Below are 20,844 nucleotides of genomic sequence, written 5' to 3' on the forward strand. Positions count from 1 at the left end.
CCAGCGCTTAGAACAGTGCTCTGCACAGAGTAAGAGCTTAATCAACATCATTATTACCACAGTGAGGTGTGAGCTGGACCTCTATTCGCTAAGAATCAAAGGCGCGCATGGCACCTAACTGTTCTTTTACAACTTAAGTGCGCCTTGGTGTATCTTTATTTTTCTTCATACCACTTCACACCTTTTTATTTTCCTTCCACTTTCCCGTTCACGCCTCTGCTTGAGAAGGTAGCAGCCTCAGTGGCTTCACTGCCATCCTGAGAAAACGATCTTGAACTATATAATATAGAGAGATTTTTGAACCATGTATACTATCTTAATTAATCTGTACCTACCCCATCGCTTAGAACAGTGTTTGGCACATAGAAAGCGCTTAAGAGATACCATTAAAAAAAATTGTCGCAGCTCAAGAAATCCAGTATATTTCTTCTGGAAAGAATTTAGTGTGCTATCCAATATTACCTAAATAGTTTTAGTGGATTTTCATTCTATATTTACCAGATTATATACATCGAAGAGCTAAAAATAAACATGTTAATCACATTTTCTATTCATCCTTCCCAGATTATATACATCGAAGAGCTAAAAATAAACATGTTAATCACATTTTCTATTCATCCTTCCGCTCCTCCCACCACCATCAGCGGAGAGGAACGGCATACAGATGTGTAAAGCCTCCCCGGGGAGAAATTCTGAAAATTTTCCTTTATAGGCAGGTATATTTCAGAAGCACATGTTGGACAGGACAAATTTTCTAAGCACTGGTTTCATTTCCCAGAAATGCACTCTGGAAGGATAATTATTTAGAGAGCAGTTATTCGAGCCTAATTTGGATAATCAAAAAAATCCCTCAAAACTTCATCTAATTAAATGCTGTTGGCCACATCTCTGTCTGAGTTAGCCAAACTCAATTCAATATAGGTATTCGAACTTTTGATTATATGAGCCAGCCTCTGTCCCAATTATTTCAGAAATGGCTCTCACCGGGATGCATTTTTAAACTGGCACTGCAAGGCCACTTGCTTGATGGACAAACAGCCAAATCATTTTCATGGCGAAATGACTCTCTAAGAGAGGCGGAAGTTCAAAAATGGATTAAGTGCTTTTACAGAAAATAAAATCCTTAATAAGTCAGTTACACCCAGAGGCTTCTAGAACTCGTGGTCAGGATTTAGATCCCAGATCCCAGTCAGCCAGTCAGACTTTATTTATTCAATAGTATTTATTGAGCCCTTTCGGTGAGCAGAGCACTGTACTAAGCGCTTGGGAGAGCATATTATATGTAACTGACACACTCTCTGCCCACAAAGAGTCCAGAAACGGAGACCCCGAGGGTTACCTCAGGAAACCTGCAGAGCGGGAGTGATCTTCAGACAGGTCCGCTCTTTCCACTTTCAGAACATTTTATTTTGGTTACATCTCCTCCAAGAGGCCTTCCCAGATGCCTTTTTTCTGGCCCGCTCTCCCTTCTGCGTCGTCTATGGTTCTGTGACTTTGGAACATTTGATATTTGTCTCAACCCCAACCCCACAGAACATATGTATGTGACTTTAAATTATATAGTACATATGAATTTATTTATATTAGCGACTGCCTAGAGGGCAAGATAGCCTCTAGACTGTAGGCTCGTTATGGACAGGGTATGTGTCTGCTGATTCTGTTGTATTGAACTCTCACCCAAGCGCTTAGTACAGTGCTCCGCACGTAGTAAACACTCAGTCAAAACCACTGATTGATTGCTTAAATGACAGGAAGTGGGACTGGGAAATACCAAGTCTTATGATCTACCAACGAATGCAATAAATTTTAGATTGGATTTTTGATTGAAATTTTCAACTTTTGTAAGGGAGGTTATTTTAGATGGAGAACACTTTATCTGTATTGTTTTTTTTTAACGTGTCCTTTTTGGAAACAGAGAAGGCAGTAAGTCACTTCTGAATGTTTTAAGCAAACATTCACTTAATTGTAAAATGCTATTTTTAATGAGGCTCATTTTCCTCTCTAATTACTCCTGCATTTTTTTTTTCATTCCCATGGGAACATGGAGAGGATCTTCCTGAGGGGAATGGAGAGTCAGATGTCTAGAAGTGAATCCTCACTTTCTCTTTCAGGTGATCTTCCCCAGACTGGGCCCGGGCTTCTGATGGGGCAATTCCATAGAAAGGACAGATGCTGAGAGTTTCCCTGACCGGGCCTTGTGCCCAAGGAGGGAAGCAGCAGCATGGCCTAGTGGACAGAACACGGGCCTGGTAGTCAGAAGAACCTGCGTTCTGATCCCGGCTCTGCCGCTTGCCACTTCCTTTCCCTGAGCCTCAGTTATCTCATCTGGCAAACGGGGATTAAGACTGTGACCCCCATGTGGGATGAGGATTCTGTCCAACCTGATGACCTTGTATCTACTCCAGTACTTAGAAGAGTGCCTGGCACAAAATGCGCTTACAAATATCTCGGCTAGATTACTGTGTCAGCCTTCTCTCTGATCTCCCTTCCTCCTCTCTCTCCCTGCTCCAGTCTATTCTTCACTCCGCTGCCCGGCTCATCTTCCTGCAAAAACGCTCTGGGCCTGTCACTCCCCTTCTTAAAAACCTCCAGTGGTTGCCCATCGACCTCCGCACGAAACAAAAACTTCTCACTCTAGGCTTCGAGGCTCTCCATCACCTTGCTCCCTCCTACCTCTACTCCCTTCTCTCTTTCCACCGCCCACCCCGCACGCCCCGCTCCTCTGCCGCCCACCTCCTCACCGTCCCCCGTTCTCGCCTATCCCACCGTCGAACCCCGGGCCACGTCCTCCCGCGGTCCCGGAACGCCCTCCCTCCTCACCTCCGCCAAACCGATTCTCTTCCCCTCTTCAAAACCCTACTTACAGCTCATCTCCTCCAAGAAGCCTTCCCAGACTGAGCTCCCCTTCTCCCTCTACTCCCTCTACCACCCCCCCTTCACCTCTCCGCAGCTAAACCTTCTTTTCCCCCATTTCCCTCTGCTCCTTCCCCTCTCCCTTCCCCTCCCTTCAGCCCTGTACTCGTCCGCTCAACTGTATATATTTTCATTACCCTATTTATTTTGTTAATGAAATGTACATCACCTCGATTCTATTTATTTGCTATTGTTTTAATGAGATGTTCATCCCCTTGATTCTATTTATTGCTATTGCTCTTGTCTGTCCATCTCCCCCGATTAGACTGTAAGCCCGTCAAAGGGCAGGGACTGTCTCTGTTACCTATCTGTACATTCCAAGTGCTTAGTACAGTGCTCTGCACCTAGTAAGCGCTCAATAAATACTATTGAATGAATGAATTTTAAAAAGTAGCTATGGTGGGCGGGGAGAGTTAAATCAGTTATTAATTTGGCTATAGTGGTAGAGTGATGGTTGTGGGGGCGGGGAATGCAGTTGGACCCCTTCCTAAGGTCTAGATTCAGGTCTTGCCATCCATGGCATCTTGCTACCCATGGTGGGATCTGGGTCTGAAGCTGTGAGGGAGAGGGGCAGGGGAGAGAAAGGATGGAGTCAGTGAGGGAGGGGGCCCAGAGAGAGTAAGAAAAGGAAAGAAGGAGAGAGGTGGGGGGAAGGGAGAGAGAGAAAAGGAGGGCAGGAAGAGAGGGAAGAGATAAATATGAAGGGAGAGGGGAAAAGGGTGACTAGAAGAGACAATACTCCCTGCCATCACCCAGGGTTGTGGTGGCTCCACTCCCCCTTGCAGCTCCTCAACTGCCACTGTTGCCAATCTGCTGGCACCGCCTCCGATCTGCGGAGCGTTGGAAGCAGTGTCGAAGCAGTGATTGGCAGCTGGCGGCCCCGGTGACAGGTGGAGGGCCTTGATTCGCTGTTTTATCATCCTCTTCTGTCTATGGACCGTATTTGTGGTGGTCTTTAAAAATCACCCTCTCCCACAACAAGTGTTGCTTATTTTTGCTCAGTTCACAAAGGAAACGTATAAACTGTCACAGAGGTACTAGATGATCAAACAGTGGAGAGAGCAGGGGTAGATACAAGTTAATCAGGTCGGGCAGAGGCCCTGCCCAACTTGGGGCTCCCATTCTAAGTAGGAGGGAGAACAGGTATTGAATCGACATTTTACAGTTGAGGAAACTAAGACGTAGAGAAGTCAAGTGATATGCCCAAGGTCACACAGCAAGCAAGTGGCAGAGCTGGGATTAGAACCCAGATCCTCTGACTTCCAGGCCCATGCTTTTTCCACTAGGTCCCGCTGTGACTTTACAACATTCTGAGCTGTAATAATTATAATAATACTTATGATACTCGTTAAGCTCCTACTATGTGCCAGGCACTGTACTAAGCGTGGGGGTAGATACAAGTTAATCAGGTTGGACACAGTCCCTGTCCCCCATGGGCTCACACTCTTAATCCCCACTTTACAAGATGAGGGATTTGAGGCCCAGAGAAGTGAAGTGACCTGCCCAAGGTCACAAAGCAGACAAGTGGCAGAGTTGGGATTAGAACCCAGGTCCTTCTGACTCCCAGGCCTGTACTCTCTCCACATAGTCATGCTGCTTCTCTGACATACGGTCACCTGGAAAACCAGAGCGGTATAACGGAGAGAAACTCTATTAAACACCCGGGTCCGCAGCTGGGCCTCACGTCAGCTTGGTCCCAGCCAACTCTTTAGCTTAGTTGGTCGTCTTTAAAAAGGAGCTCACTCTCGTCCTCCTTTTCGTTGCCTTTTACTGCCACTACGGCTGATGGGTTCCATCCCATCACCTTGGCCTAAAGCAAGATCCTAACGGTTTCCTCCCTGCATTCTTTGGGTGGGGAGACAATTCCCTAAAAATCACCACCATCATATGAGATTTGGAACCCCCCAGTTCATCTTAGCACTTCCTTCCACTATGGTGGGAAGAAACGGGCTGAAGGTAAGGGAGCACTCCAACGTGGGGTGAAACGGACTTCCTCAGAGGAGATGAAAGAAAAACAAAGCACTGCCAAGTTCTTTGCTCTTCTCAGAGATCGATGATAGAGAAATTCAAATCACCGTAACCGTCACTGAGTTGGAGTCTGTCCTTAGAGACCGGTCACGACCCCAGGGGCGTTCAAGGAGCGGGGCTTTGGTGGGCTGGACAGTCCTGAGCTTTCTGGCCCTTCCTTTAGGGACCAAGGAAAATGAGAACAGGTTTCTCTTATTTCAACCCCTCAGGCTATATCGCAGATAGATCCACGGCGCTCTGGGTCCACAAAGCTTCCACAGGCTTTGAACTGGGAGATTTTCAGCTGCAGAGAATGGTGAGCGTAGTCAGAACTGAAAGAACGGGAGTGGGCAAGCATAACTGCACTGAAACTCTGTCACCGATAGCAAATCCACTGAGGAATAGTTTAATAAACGGTTCTAGGGTTACATCTCAGATAAATATTCTAGGCCCTGCAGTCAATCAATACAATTTACTGAGTGCTTTTACACAATGCAGAGCACTGTACTAAGCGCTTGGGGGAGTCCAATACCATCATAAACAGACACATTCCTTGCCCACAATAAGCTTACAGTCTAGCCTGCAGTTTTTATAGTAAACCAAATACCTTCCGTTTTGTGTACCACATTTCATTACATTTTGGGGGTAGAATGCTGTTGGAGAATTAGGGAAAGTTCTTCCGCTAGCACAGGCCTGTCTGGCTGGAGGGCAATGTGGTTTGGAAGAGAAAGTTTCGCAGATGAGGGAACTGAGGCTCAGAGAGGTTAAGGGACGCCCAGCAGGTCAGTGGCAGAGCCGGGATTAGAACCCAGGTCCTCTGATTCCCAGGCTCGTGCACTTTCCACTAGGCCACACTGCTCAACAGGATGATTTGGTTGCTTTGAATGTCTCTCACTAGAGACTGACCATAGTAGCCTACAGCTAACAAAATTTATCAAGGGCTGATGCTCTTTTTAGCAATTATTTCAACTTGAAAAAGACTTTCTGTTGACATTCTTTCCAATACTAGTACACTAAAATCTGAAGTATTTTGTTTCTGTGCCCAATTCTGAATCATGTTCCAGCGTCGTTAAACACGTCTGATGGCTTCTGAAACCCTTTCTCATCTCTTGTAACAGTCATGTTTGCAATTGCTTGGAGTTCATTTGGGTCTGTTTAATTTATCAATCCTTGCACTTCTTACTCAAGCCCCTCTTTTCATATTTTCTTTCAAATAAAATACTTTTCCTTGAGCACTTATGATCTGAATGTATTCTTTCTTGAACTCAATTGTATAGTGTAACTTCCCTATCCTTCAAATCTCTCTGGAAATCTATCTTCAATATTTACCCAGCTTTCCCGGGGCAGGTTGTACACTCTTTTATTTAATCCAAACACCGTGTATATAGTTGCCTTTGGTTTTCGAGATGACACTACTGATGACGAGAGAATCTATCCACGTGAGCTTGTGTGGCCTAAAAGAGGGATATAAGGCAAATACTCATTTTGCGTGCCAAGATAGGTCTTTGCTGCTCTAATGGGCTTGTCCCACACAGGGTCTGACTTTATTTTCAAGCTCGCCTTTTAATCGCCCAAACTTTGCGAAACCTTTGTTCAAGGAGGGCAGTCTGGCTCGACTATTACCTGTCGGGCTGGTCTATCTCCTCCGTTCAGCTCCCAACAAAGCACTGCTGTGTTACAGCGTTTGAACTCTAGATCTTAAAATTCTTTCTTTCAATCATTCATTCATTCTTATTTATCGAGCGCTTACTGTGAATAATGAACACACATTCCCTGCCCACAACAAGCTTACAGTTTAGAGGGAGAGCCAGATATTAATATGCATAAATAAATTACGGAGATGTACATAAGGGCTACGGGACTGGGAAGGGGGATAAATAGACGAAGCAAGTCAGGGTAACACAGAAGGGAGTGGGAGAAGAGAAGGCAGGGCTTAGTCAGGGATGGCCTCTTGGAGGAGATGGGCCTCAAATAAGGCCCTGAGGTCGGCGGTGGGGAGAGCAATTATCTGTTGGATTTGAGGAGGGAGGGCGTTCCAGGCCAGAGGCAGGATGTGGGCCAGAGGTCAGAGGCGAGATAGATGAGATTGAGGTACCGTGAGAAGGTCCATCCCCCTGGCTTGCATCTGACCCCTTAGACCTCACCATACAGCAGGTGCTTGGGTATCTTGCTGGCATCCACTTTCCATATACAGCCTGCCCAGTTGATCTATTTCCCCCATGCCCTCTCTGTCACCTATGCATCTGAATCTGTACTCTTTAAGCACTTGATATTCACCCCACGCTCAGCCCCCCAGTACTTAAGGACACATCCAATATTTATTTTAACATCTGTCTCCCCACCCAGCCTGTAAGCTCCTTGTGGGTAGGAAACTTGTCTACCAGTTCTATTGTACTGTTCTCTCCTAAGCATCTAGCGCAGTGCTCTGCCCCCAGTAAGTGCTCATAGAACTATGGAGAGCTCAGTTCCAGGACCTTGTTATTGGTAATCTTGTCCCCAGAGTACAACATCATGCCCCCAAAACAATAAGTTTTTTACCATTTCCTTCTTTTTAAACTGAACTGGTATTTTTCAAGGGCCCGTTGTCAGCAGGCTATTTTATGTATTTGAGCTGAGTATTCTCTCTGAACATCAGATATTTTGGTTTAATTTTTAACTTGTAACTCTGGAGACATAATATTTACTCGAGCCCCCATGTCCAGGAAAAAAAAAATGAAATTCAGCATTTATTCAATACTCCAGCCTCATCTGGTTCCAGTTATTCTAATGTTTCCTCTCCGTGTGCCTTAATTGATTTTCTTGTAATTACCCACCTCTTCAGAACAGTGCTAAGCACACTGTAAGCACCTGTGTCGGTCATAACTGATGCCTGTCTCATAATAAAGTTTCTTTTTTGTCTTTTCCACTGTAAATTGTTCTCTTTTGCTGCATTCATTTGAATCTACTGTACATACTGTTTCTTTTTGGTTCCTGTAATCCTTTTGTAATGATAAATGAATGCAAAATTATTATAACCTACCACACTTTTTTTAAATTTCATACTATTTCCATTCTCAATGTATTGTCACTTTTTTTATTTGATTCACCTCAACCAAATTCTTGTTATTCTCTGCCATGTAACCTTGTCCATCAAATGATAATGTAATAAATTAGTTCCAGCTACTTGACAGATTATAATGATTTTGTTTAAAACAGGTTCATCCACCTCCAGAATTTCTATAAATTCTAATGAAGGAATCTGCTAGAATTACACCTTTGTCTTCAGTTTTCAATACTGCTGGATAGGCAGGAGATACATTTTTGCAACCCGATTTCTTCCGTGAAACCTGAATCTCTCGACATTTTCCTTTTCCTTTCTAAAATCCTAAAATTTCAGGATTATCAAATTATAGTTTCTCCTTTCATGGCCTTTCCTAAGCCCCACTCCCCATTTCCACCCCCCCCCCCATTTTCCCCCTCTTCTCCCACCCCCTTCTGCATTGCCCTGACTTGTTCCCTTTGTTTTTCCCCTCTCCCAGACCCAGAGCACTTATGTACATAACTATTTACTAATTCATTATTATTATTATAATATTATATTAAATGTCTGTCTTTCCACACCCTGCCCCCTAGACTTTTAGGTTTTTGTGGGCAGGGAATATATCTGTTTATTGTTGTATTTTACTCTCTCAAGTGCTTAGTACAGTGCTCTGCACACGGCAAGCGCTCAATGATCGACTGAATGGATATTCTCTATTATAGCTATGAAATCGTTTCTCCTGCTCTCTTTTAAAACACAGCCACCTTCTGAGGGATTTTCCTCAGAAATTAATCGAAATCAAACTATTCTTTTAGTTAGGAACAGTAATTGCTGTCAGATTGAAATTGCTGGCTCTCTTTGGTCATCTCATGAATATTTTCCTTCTTTCACCAGTCCAGAGTCTGCATTCAGTTCACGGCTGGTACCGTGTTGAGTTACTTCCCTGATCACTAAACCATGTGATGCAGATTTTATAGAACAATAGCTGGCTGCCCGATATGCTTGAACTTAAATTACAAGCTGGCTTCTGATGGTGCTTTGATATTCTCGTAGGACATTTTCTGCCGTCCTCTAGGTTGTCGGGTCTTTGAGGGCAGAGATTATGTCTATTCATTCTTTGCTGTTCTAGAAGAAGCAGCATGGCCTAGTGGAAAGAGCACTCTATATAGGGCAAGTCGCTTCACTTCTCTGGGCCTCAGTTTCTCAAACAGCTGTATTTATTGGGTGCTTAATTGTGTGCAGAGCACTGTACTAAGCACTTGGGAGAGGACTACAGAGTTGGTAGACGCATTCCCCGCCCACGACAAGCTCAAGGAGTCATCTGCGAAATGGATATAGAGAAGCAGCGGGGCTTAGTGGAAAGAGCGCGGGCTTGGGAGTCAGAGGTTGTGGGTTCTAATCCCGGCTCCTCCACTTGTCAGCTGTGTGACTTTGGGCAAGTCACTTAATTGCTCTGTGCCTCAGTTTCCTCATCTGTAAAATGGGGATTAAGACTGTGAGCCCCATGTGGAACAACCTGATTACCCTGTGTCTACCCCAGTGCTTAGAACAGTTCTTGGCACCTAGTAAGCGCTTAGCAAATATCATTATTATTGTATTCATCCCTTTTCTCCCTCCAACTTAGACTAGGAGCCCCATGTGGGACCTGATTATCTTGTATCTACCCCAGTGTTTAGTAAGGTGCTTGGCATATAGTAAGCTCTAAACAAATATTATTATTATCATACTCTGAGGTGCTTAGTACCAGACTCTGTATACAGGAAGCACACAATAAACACCACTGATTGATTCCTAACTCCTAAAAGTGTCTACTGCTATTTGACCACTGGGCAGAGATCCCTGAAAATTTTCATGCCTTCCATGAGGCAGCACTGCTTGTCCTGAGTTGCTCAAATGATTCTGACTTTTCTCCTGACTCCCTTTCACTTTTTATTCTCTAGAAATAAAAATCTACCTGCTAGATCCTTAGAGTGTGAGCCCTTGTAGATCAGGGACTTTGTCTATCCCAGCAGTTACCGATAGTTAGAGCTAAATAATTGCCATGATTCACCCCACCCTGAATCTCGCAGCATTTATGTAACCTATCCTTACACTTTGCCATTTCCCCTTTCTGTAAATTTATTTTAAGGTCTGTCTCCCCCGCTAGACTATTAAGGTCCTTGTGGGCAAGGAACATTTCTACCAAACTCTCTTATACTGTACTCTCCTAAGCGCTTAGTAAATTGTTCTGCACACAGTAAACACTCAGTAAAGACCATTGATGGATTGATAATTAAAAATGAATAAATCCAAAGTTGCCTTTTTAAAATTAGCTCTCAACTTCACCCTGCATGACACCCACCCCTTGGCCCTGAATTTCAGGGATGCTGTTCAATCCCCACTTTCAGCTCTTCCCTTTTTTGGCTTCCCAGAGCAGAGCAATACTTCAGCTGAAACCTCCCCAGGTAAAACATGACCAGGAACACTTTAGAAAGGTGTCTGGGAACCTTTCCGAGTGGGGAATCGGGGTTTAAAAATCAATCCATCCATCCATCAATCGATCATATTTATTGAATGCTTACTATGTGCAGAGCACTCTAATAAGTGCTTGGGAGAGTGCGATATAAAAATATAACAGAGCTGGTAGACACAGTCCCTGCCTAAAATGAACTTACAGTCTCCAGAAGGAGATGGGCATCAATATGAATACATTACAGATATGATTAAAGGGTGGAAGTTCTGCTCTCTATTTCCCCCTCCCACTCCCTCCACCTGTGGATTTAAATACCTTGCCACCTCACCTCCCTGTGTCTTAGAGGACCCCAGTCCAACATGTCATTATCATAATCAATGGTACTTATTGAGCGTGTATTATGTATAGAACACTGTACTGAGAGTATAGGAGACTTCAACAGTTGATGGACATGTTTCCTGCCCTCAGTAAGCTTCTATCACATGGTTCCCATGGACAAAGAGGAGTAGAAGAAGTGGATTTGCAGGAAACTGCTTCTAACTTTCCCTTTTAGGGAATGACTTTCCCCCCTCAGAGCACTGAGCCCAGGAAAATCTACCAGTGGGGGCCTGTGGATGAGACGCGGAGCTCACTCTGGGCAGGGAAAGCGTCTACCAACTCTGTTGTACTTTCCCAAGCATTTAATCCAGTGCTCCGCACATGGTAAGTGCTCAATAAATATCACTGATTAATTGATTGATTGGTTGGCTCTGTCTCTTTCGACTTGCCCTATAAAGGCTTTTCTCTTTCCAGGATCATTATTGATGGCACCTTCCCTCTTCTCCGCTTCCTTCTCCTCCCCTCTAACTCTGTCTGCTTCTCTCTGCTGATAACAGCTGCCGCAATTCAAAAAGTAATTCAAGAAAGGCAGAGTGTTGATTCATTAGCCAAGTGGCTAGATAAAGAGGTTAGAAACATTTCAAAGGTCAATTAACCAACTTTCCCTGAAGTCTTTACTTATTCATTCATTCAATTGCATTTATTGAGCATTTACTCTGTGCAGAACACTGTACTAAACACTTGGGAGAGTACAATAAAAACAATTAACAGACATACCTGCCCACAACAAGCTTACTGCCTAGACGCGGGGAGGTTGGGGGGTGGGGAAGAGACAGACATCAATGAAAATAAATAAATTACAGATAATTACATACGTGCTGTGGGCTGGTTGGACTTCTATGGCTCTCTAATGTCACACACTCCGATTGAGCAGGGAGAAATAATAAAAATGATGAGTGGCATTTTCTATGTGCCCTGCACTGTACCGAGAACTGGGGTAGAATCATATTACTGAGGTCGGATCCAGGTGATGGAATAGAATGTACGGCCCAGCTCCCAACAAAGCAAACCCCCCCAACAGAACGTTGTGACTAAATCTTAGCCCCTCCCAACCTCATTATCCAACCTCACCCTGATCCCACCTGGTCCCTGCACATAATCCCACCCACTCACTTCCCTGACCCAGCATTAACAATAATAATAATAATAATAATCGCAGTATTTGTTAAAGCGCTTACCGTGTGCCGGACATTGTTCTAAGCACCGGGTTAGTTACAAGCTAATCAGGTTGGCTGATCAGTCCCTGTCCCACATGGGGCTTCCAGTGTTCACCCCCAGTTTACAGATGAGGGACTGAGGCACAGAGAAGTAAAGTGACTTGCCCAAGTCACACAGCAGACACGTGGCAGAGCAGGATTAGAACCCAGGTCCTTCCGACTCCTAGTTCCATGCTCTATCCATTAGACCAAACTGCCTTTCTAACTTCTGGATGATGCTGCTGCTGTCCCCAGTTTTTCTCTCAGTTATTACTATTACTAATATTTCTATCACCAGAGCTTAGAACAGTACCTGGCATACAGTGAGCGCTTAACAGCGTGGCTTAGTGGAAGGAGCTCCGGCTTGGGAGTCAGAGGTCGTGGGTTCTAATCCCGGATCCCCCACTTGTCAACTCTGTGACTTTGGGCAAGTCGCTTACTTCTCTGGACCTCAGTTACATCATCTGTAAAATGGGGATTAAGACTGTGAGGCCCACACGGGACAACCGGATTACCTCGTATCTACCCCAGCGCTTAGAACAGTGCTTGGCACATAGTAGGTGCTTAACAAATGCAATTATTATTATTACTACTCCCACTTGTAGGATTTATTGAGCACCAGCTAGACGGTGGGCTGATGCTTTGTATTAAACACTTGGTTAATACTAGACTGTAAATTCCTTCAGGGAAGTGATTAGGTCTACAAACTGTTGTTCTCACTCAAATGCTTAACCCAAATTGCTCTGCCCACAGTATGATCAGTAATAATAATAATAATGTTGGTATCTGTTAAGCGCTTACTATGTTCAGAGCACTGTTCTAAGCGCTGAGGTAGATACAGGGTCATCAGGTCGTCCCACGTGAGGCTCACAGTTAATCCCCATTTTACAGTTGAGGTAATTGAGGCACAGAGAAGTTGTGACTTGCCCACAGTCACCCAGCTGCCAAGTGGCAGAGCCGGGAGTCGAACCCATGACCCCCGACTCCGAAGCCCAGGCTCTTTCCACTGAGCCACGCAGCTTCCTGATTGATTGAAGAATAAATGACACTTTCCCCACCCTCAAGGAGCTTACCCTCTAATAGGGGAAGTACATACAAATATTTACAGCTAGATTCTTCAAAATAAATAATTGAGTACATGTTCATACATGTGTGGTCACAACCGTATGTTGTCCTATCAACCAATCACGCACATAATAATAATGTTGGTATTTGTTAAGCACTTACTACGTGCAGAGCACCGTTCTAAGCGCTGGGGGAGATACAGGGTCTTCAGGTCGTCCCACGTGAGGCTCACAGTTAATCCCCATTTTACAGATGAGGTAACTGAGGCCCAGAGAAGTGAAGTGAGTTGCCCAAAGTCACACAGCTGACAAGTGGCGGAGCCGGGATTAGAACCCATGACCTCTGCCTCCCAAACTGGTGCTCTTTCCACTAAGCCATGCTGCAATTATTTATGTTAATGTCTGTCTCCCCATCTACACTGTAAGCTCCTGGGGGGTAGGCAACACCTCTATCAACTCTGTTGTTTCTATACTGTCCCAAGCAATTAGTACAGTGATTTGCACGCAGCCAGCACTCAATAAATGCCACTGATTGGTTAATTGATTGAAGGAGGTTCTGGGCCCACCAGGAACAAAAAACATTAAAAAATTTTTTTTTTTAAATCTTCTGATCACAACACACCAACATGCTCCATCCCTAGTGTCTGGGGGTGAGGGGAAGGAGAAGTGGTCTGGCCCTGAAAGAGAGATTCAGTTGTAAGACAGAGAGTTAGGGAGGGAAATAATTGGGTCTCCTACCCCAAGAGAGGAGTGTTCATTCATTCAATCGTATTTATTGAGCACTTACTATGTGCAGAGCACTGTACTAAGTGCTTGGGAGAGTACAGTCCAACAACTGACACATTCTCTGCCACGGCAAGCTTACGGTCTAGAGGGGGAGACGGACATTTATATAAATAAACTGCAGATATGTACGTCAGTACTGCGGGGCCGGGAATGAATCAAGAGAGCAAGTCAGAGTGACGCGGAAGGGAGAGGGAGAGGAGGAAAGGAAGGTTTAGGCAGGGAAGGCCTCTCGGAGGAGGTGTGAGTAATCCAAGGAGGAGCGAATAATTGTCAGATTCGAGGAGGGAGGGCATTCCGGGCCAGAGGTAGGATGTGGGCAAGAGGTCGGTGGCAAGATAGACGAGATAGGAACGTGGGAAGCAGTGTGGCTTAGTGGAAAGAGTATGAGCCTGGGAGTCAGAGGCCCTGGGTTCTAATGTGAACTCCACCACCAGTCTCCTTTGTGACCTTGGGCATGTCACTTTACTTCTCTGTTTCTCAGTTACCTCATCTGTAAATGGGGACCGAGACCACGAGCCCCACGTGGGACAGGGACTGTGTCCGACCTGATTAACTTGTATTTATTCCAGAGCTTAGAACAGTGCTTGACTCATAGTAAGGGCTTAATAAATTCCATTAAAAAAAGTGAAGAAATAATAATAATGTTGGTATTTGTTAAGCGCTTACTATGTGCAGAGCACTGTTCTAAGCGCTGGGGGAGATACAGGATAATCAGGTTGTCCCACATGAGGCTCACAGTCTTAATCCCCATTTTACAGATGAGGGAATTGAGGCCCAGAGAAGTGAAGTGACTTGCCCACAGTCACACAGCTGCCGAGTGGCAGAGCAGGGATTCCAACCCATGACCTCTGACTCCCAAACCCGTGCTCTTTCCACTGAGCCACGCTGCCCCGTTGGGCTTCGGCAGGGCCAGTAGACAAGTACCATCCTACTTGCAACCTCCCCTTCTCCCAAGAAAGTGAACCAGAAGTTGGGAGCCATTTTGCCCGTTGCATCCTTGGGCACCGACTGGTTTGGAATGTGATTTATAGCATGTAAATAAGACAGGGAGAGGACATGATGCTATTTACTCATGGCAAGAATAACAGAGGTTTACTCAAACCACCAAGAATGTCAACAGCAGTAGCCACACTGCTCACATCCATAATTTATTTTTATTAATGTCTGTCTTCCCCTCTAGCCTGTAACCTCTGTGTGGGCAGGGAACGTGTCTACCAACTCTGAATACCATCATTATTATTATATTGTTTCACTGTACTCTCCCTAGCTCTTAGTTGTGTGCTCTGCACACACAGCAAGCACCTAAGAAATATGACTGATCGATCGATTGATCAAATGAATGGACTGATTTGGTATGGGGATATCCCTTGCTCTCCCAACTGCAAAAAAAACCCAATAGATCTAGTGGGGAAAGTGAGAATTAGTTTGAAGAGCAAGTGTATAAAACATGATTACTGGCATCAGGGGAAATATGGTGTTCTTTCTTTAATTCTGTGTAATTTTCTTTCCATGAGCTTTTGAAGTGGCACTTGATTCAATATTACTGGCATGAAATCCTGAACAAAGGCAATGGAGGATCCATTTTAAAAAGCATAAAGAATCTACCAAAAAAAAAATGTTCCCAGGTTTTCTGGATGCAGAAGAATATCCAGATATAACTTTTTTTTCCACAATTTCCATTCATGAAATAAGGGTAATAGCAATAGTGGTAGTAATTATAGAATTTAGTGAGAACCCCCCGTATACAATGCACAGTACTAAACACTTGGGAAGTACAAACCAAAAAAAGTGGCACATTCCCTGGTCCACAAGGTGATTGCATTCTAATGGGGAAGAGAGATATGAAGATATTTACAAAAAGAGTAATCAAAGGAAGTAAATGAATGCACCATCAAATAGACTATATACAAAAGCGCGGAGGTATAAACATGTGCATAAGTGCTGGAGATCACTGGTGGGATTAAAAAACTTGGAGGGTGGGAACTATGCTGGGAAGGCTTATGGCAGGAAGAGGTGGGATATTAGAAGGCCATTGAAAGTGGGGCGTCAGTCAGTCAGTGAGGTAATCGTAGTGCTCAGAATAGTGCTTGGCACATAGTAAGCACTTAACGAATACCATCATTATTTATTGAGCACTTACTGTGTGCAGAGTACTGTACTAAAAGTGCTTGGGAGAGTACACCATAATATAACAGACACATTCCCTGCCCACAGTGAATTTACGGTCTAAAGCGGGAGACGGACGTTAATATAAATAAATTATAGATATGTACGTCATCTGTAAAATGGGGATTAAGACCGTGAGCCCTATGTGGGACAACCTGATTCCCCTGTGTCTACCCCAGCGCTTAGAACAGTGCTCGGCACATAGTAAGCGCTTAACAAATACCAACATTATTATTACGTAAGTGCTGTGGGGCTGAGAGGGAGCAGTGTGATGTGACTGATTTGGTGAAAGAGGGAGTTGATAATGATGATGATGATGGTATTTGTTAAGTGCTTACTATGTGCCAAGTACTGTTCTAAGCACTGGGGTAGATACAAGGGTAATCCGGTTGGTCCACATGGGATTTACAGTCTCAATCTCCTTGTTACAGATTAGGGAACTGAGGCACAGAGAAGTGAAGTGGCTTGCCCAAGGTCACAAAGCAGACAAGTGGCAGTTCCCGGGATTAGAACCCACGACCTCTGACTCCCAAGCCCGTGTTCTTGCCACTAGGCCATGCAAAGAATGTGGGCGAGGGGATCAAGGTGAGAGAGACAGAAGGAATTAGGAGGAATGAAGAGAGCTCTGCCAAGTGCTTAGTACAGTGCTCTCCACATAGGAAGCGGTCAATAAATACAATTGGTTGAGCGGTAGAGGGCAGAGAGGGAAGATAAATGAGGCAAGAGGAAGTCAGTGGACAGTCTTGAAACCGAAAATAAAGAGTTTTTAATGTTGAGGGGTATAGGAGGGATGGAAAGATTTGTGCCAAGTGGTACTCTGAGAAGGTGGTCTGAGCAACGGCATCAAGCATATTTATTTAATCTATCTGTTTCTATTACTATCCATCTCCCCCTCTAGACTGGGAGCTGGTTGTGGGCAGGAATGTGACTGTTTTATTATATCGTATGCTCTCAAGCGCTTAGTGCGGTGTTTTGCACACAGTAAGCTCTCATTAAATACGATTGAATGAATGATGGAATGAAAGTATAGATTAGATAAGGGAGAAGCTGAAGGCAGGGAGACCAGCAAGGAGGCTAGTCTAGCCACAGTATGACTAGAACGAACCAGCCTGGAGCTATTTGGTGGAGAGGATGGGGCAGAGCGGGGAGATACTGTGATTGGGACGCTGGCAGGATTCGACACTAGATTAAAACCTAAGAAATGGAAGACGGTGGGGAGACAGGATGGCACCAAGATTTTAGACTTCTGTGTTTATGATCACTGTGGGCAGGGAGTGTCTGTTTAAATAATAATAATGTTGGTATTTGTTAAGCGCTATGTGCGGAGCACTGTTCTAAGCGCTGGGGTAGATACAGGGTCATCAGGTTGTCCCACGTGAGGCTCACAGTCTTCATCCCCATTTTACAGATGAGGGAACTGACGCAAAGAGAAGTTAAGTGACTTGTCCACAGACACACAGCTGACAAGTGGCAGAGCCGGGACTCGAACCCATGATCTGACTCCCAAGCCCGTGCTCTTTCCACTGAGCCACACTGTTTATTACTACATTGAACTCTCCCAAGCACTTAGTACAGGGTTTTGCACACAGTAAGCGCTCAATAAATACAACTGAATGAATTATGAGGGTGGACTTTTTCTTATCAAAGGACTGATGTTCTTTAAATATTATTTCCCCCAAAACATAATATAATCTAAGCGAACTGTTCTAACAGGTGACACCGGATTAATTTAGTGAGCCTCATTCAGGGAGGACAGGTTCTTGAGGTCAAGCTGGCCCGACACTGGGGGAGGAACGAATGACCAGGGTCATGTTCAGTCCACAGAGCCCAGGATCCTGATCTCGGGGGTTAGGGGTGGGAAAAGACCCCGTGTCCTGCGGGACATTCTCCAGTTTCCATCCCAGAAGGACCATCATCCCTCTTGAGGAGCTGTGACTGACCTGCTGGGCGAGTGTGTGAACATGTGCAAATTCATGTAGCAGGGTGGATGACTTCTCAACTGTTATATTCTCCCGAGTGTTTAGCAGAGTACTATGCACACAGTGAGTGCTCAATAAATGCTTGATTGATTCACTGATTGTTTGAATTTCAGATTAACCCAAATTAGGCTAAATATGGGACACGCGGATATTCAAAAATGACTAGTAGCAGAGGCATAAAGTATAAAATGGATATGTATGTGAGCTTCAGGTACGTGGCCTAATGGATAGAACATGGGCCTAGGAGTCAGAAGGGCCTGGGTTCTAATCCCAGCTCTGGCACTTGTTTGAGGTGTGGCCCTCAGCTAATTACTTCTCTGGGCCTCAATTACCTCAACTGTCAACTGGAGATTAAGAGTGTGAGCCCCGTGTGGGATATGGACTTTCTGGCACTGAGTAAGCACTTAATAAGTACCATTTCAAAAAAAATATGGTTGATTAATTGATTGAGGGGAACAGAGTAAGGTAAAAATGGTCAAACAAGGACGGAGAGGAATAATAACATTTGAAGTGTTGTAGGTAGTACTGACAATTTAGGCAATGTGCAAATTAAGAGTGTGAGCAATTAAATCAGGTCAAGGGATTAAGAGTATGAGCCCCATATGGGACATGGACTATGTCCAATCCAATTAGTTTGTATCTAAACGAGCACTCCCCTCTCAGGGTCGCACCTGAGGAGTTTCCAGTACGCTACCAGTCTTGACTTCATGAGGGAGAGTCAAGCAGAGGCCTACCCAATCCATTCCTAGCTTGAGCAGCGGCTAGTGAGTGGAAAATAATCTGCTACTAGTCAAAACTCACCCGGAGACTCAGGTTTACTGTGCGGAAGGCGGCAATGGTAAACCACTTCTGTATTTTGACCAAGAAAACTCTCTGGATACACTACTGGAACGATGGCAGATGGAGGTGGGGCATTCTGGGGCAGAGGTGCCCAGGGTTGGACATGACTCAATGGCATAAAACAAGATAAACGAACGCTTAGTCCAGTGTCTGGCACATAATGAGTGTTTAACCATCGTTTTTAAAAGAAGAAAAGCACATTTGCAATTACAGAGACAAACAGTGGCTAAGGGAAAGTTGGACTGACTAGAAACTTAGAGTTAGGTTGGATTAGTCTTTAGTCAAGTTTTCAAAGTCGGGATAGAGATGTAGATAGTAAGTGCTTAACAGACACAGAAGCAGCATGACTTAGTGGATAGATCACAGGCCTGCGCGTCAGAAGGAACTGAATCCTAATCCTGGCTCCGCCACATGTCTGCTGTGTGACCTGAGTCACTTAGTTTCTCTGGGCCTCAGTTCCCTCATCCGTAAAATGGGGATTAAGAGTATGAGCCCCATGTGGGGCTGTGTCCAACCTGATTAACCTGTATCTACGCCAGCAATTAGAACTGTGCTTAGAACACAGTAAGGACTTAACAAGTACCATTATTGTTTTTAGATGGCCCTGATAGTTTAGGCAATGTGCAAATTTGGTACAATTCTTTCACTTGTACTTGCCAACATAAAATGTAACTGCACATGAGTTATCGGGGAGGTGGAGAGAACAGCATCAAGACCTTTAGGCAAAACTGGGAGAATCCAGATCCTTCTGACCCCCAGGCCCGGGTTCTTTCCACTGAGCCACGCTGCTTCCCATGACATCTTCGAGTCATTCTTTCAGACTAGTTCTTGTGCTGTCTTTTAACTGGAGCCCTGCTGACGGTCCAGGGAAAGGATGAGAAGACTTGAGAAGCAGTATGACGTAGGCATCTGACGAAATCATCAGGCCTGGATTTTGTCAGCTACTCTCATGTTTGATTCCCTTGAGAAATTTAATCAAGAGCCTAAAACAATCATGTGATGATAACATAGTAAAGTTAGATTAGGTAATAAATTCAGTCCGTTCAACCTGCTTACCGAGACTACAAGAGACCAAGAAACTAGCATCAGAATAGGAATTCAAGTTCTCTGGAAAACATTTTCAGCTCTACAGATGATGTTTCAACAGCAGCTCTTAAAACAGTTATACAGCAACTGTTAAATTGTCTCCCCTTCTAGATTGCCGGCTCTTTGTGGGCAGGGAACGTGTCTACCCCGTCTGTTGTAATATACAATCGATCAATCATATTTGAGTGCTTACTCTGTGCAGAGCACTGTAATGTTACAGTAGGACAGAGTTAGTAGAAACATTTCCTGCCCATAATGAGCTGAGAGTACAGAGAGAGGGAGACAAACATTAATATAAATAAATTGTGGATATGATCATAAGTGCTCTAGGGCTCGGAGAGGTGAATAAAGAGAGTAAATTCAAGTGCAAGGATTACGCAGAAGGGAGTAGGAGAAGAGGAAATGAGGGCTTAGTCAGGGAAGGCTTCCTGAGGAGATGTAAGACTCTGAAGGTGGAAAAAGTAATTGTCGGATGTGAAGAGGGAGGGCATTCTAAGCTCGAGGTAGGTTGTGGGCGAGAGGTTGGCAGTGAGATCGAGGTACAGGGAGCAGGGCGGCATCTCTAGACTGTAAGCCTGGTGTGGGCAGGGATCGTTTCTACTGCGGACTTGTACAAGTGCTAATAATAATAATTATAATTAGCTCTGCACACACACTCGAAAAATATGACTGAATGAATGAATGAGAGGAGCGAAATGTGAGGGCTAGGTTGTAGAGAGAGTAAGGTAAGGTAGGAGGGGGCACGGTGATTGAATGCTTCGAAACTGATGTTAAGGAATTTGTTTGTTGCAGAGGTGGATGGGCAACCACTGGAGGTTCTTGCAGAGTGGGGGAATGTGGACTGGTTTTGTAAACAAAAAAAAATGATCCAGGCAGCAGAGTCAAGTACAGACTGGAGCAGGGAGAGACAAGAGGCAGGGAGATCAGCAAGGAGATGTACAGTAATTAAGGCAGGATA

The 20,844-nt window shown here is 44.6% G+C and overlaps 1 protein-coding gene and 1 long non-coding RNA gene across 2 annotated transcripts in view; one reads left to right on the top strand and one right to left on the bottom strand.

Annotated features, from left to right (window-relative positions):
• HTR4 (5-hydroxytryptamine receptor 4) overlaps positions 1–20,844 on the top strand; it is a 303,493-nt gene that overhangs the window by 47,040 nt on the left and 235,609 nt on the right. The window lies entirely within an intron of this gene.
• On the bottom strand, positions 6,267–11,705 carry LOC114806609. Its single transcript, XR_003754656.1, has 2 exons — positions 11,585–11,705; positions 6,267–6,374 (listed from the first exon to the last, which is right to left on the bottom strand). It is a non-coding gene; the product is annotated as an uncharacterized LOC114806609 (long non-coding RNA).

Source organism: Ornithorhynchus anatinus, chromosome X1, assembly GCF_004115215.2.
Source record: "Ornithorhynchus anatinus isolate Pmale09 chromosome X1, mOrnAna1.pri.v4, whole genome shotgun sequence".
NCBI classification, from domain to species: Eukaryota; Metazoa; Chordata; class Mammalia; order Monotremata; family Ornithorhynchidae; genus Ornithorhynchus; species Ornithorhynchus anatinus.